We start from the raw sequence: 1,009 nt of genomic DNA, 5'->3' as shown, positions 1-1,009 counted from the left end.
TAACACTTTTAGTCCTTTATATAAAAGAATTTCATTTTTAGTCCTTAAAACATTTTTTGACACTTTTGTATCATAAACTTGTTGAAAAGACATTTTTAACCTAAAATTTATTTTGTAAACAGCTTTAGCCCTTCCAGAATGATGTTTTCTCGGTTAAAACCCCAAGTTTCGCAACTTTTACAGTTTTGGCCCAAAATAGAAATTTTTTACATTTTTGATCCTTTTTGAATTTGAAAAGCATTTTTGACCTTTGAAATAGTTTTAATACACTTCAAGTCCCCTGTTTTATAGAGAGTTACATTTCCAGCCCCTCAAACTTGTAAATTTCGCATTTTGAGGCTTATTGGGCCGAAAAGCCCAAATCTAGCCGATTAAGTTCAAAATTTACATTTTAAGTCCCTCAAAAATGTTGTTGTTCAGAAAAATTATTATAGAAACTGTTTGGACCCTTTTGACCCTCCAAAAACTATAATTTTTCGGTTTGTACCCTAAGTTTTGTATTTTTGACAATTTAAGTCCTAGAATGTGTTTTATGTTAGGATGTGTTCATCTTAACCTTATAAACTATTTTTCTTGACATGATTAGTGTATAATAGCTTAAGTTATGTTTATTTCCTTTCTCATGCCTTAGATCATGGTTTTTACACCCTTTTTGATAACATAATCAACACAAAACACATGATATCACCCACATACATGCATCAAATCACACATAGCATACATTTACACATAGATCTACACATTTTCTTGTATTATCCCCCATAAAACTCATAAAAACTGAAAAGGAAGGGGTATGAAACTCACCTTGAGTTGTGATTTCGGTTTTGAAGAAGATTGGAAGAAGTTTGATGTCACTTTTGGCCCTAGCAAGCCCTCCTTTATTGATCTCGAACTTAGAGGGTTTCTAAGAGAGTGATCATGATTTTTTGCATGGGTTAGGAAGAGATTTTTAATAAAACAAAGAATCTAGATCATAGATCCATGCATGATCTTACCTTAGATGAAGAAT

Source organism: Lactuca sativa, chromosome 6 (assembly GCF_002870075.4).
Source record: "Lactuca sativa cultivar Salinas chromosome 6, Lsat_Salinas_v11, whole genome shotgun sequence".
Taxonomy (NCBI): Eukaryota; Viridiplantae; Streptophyta; class Magnoliopsida; order Asterales; family Asteraceae; genus Lactuca; species Lactuca sativa.
This window is presented reverse-complemented; position numbering follows the sequence as displayed.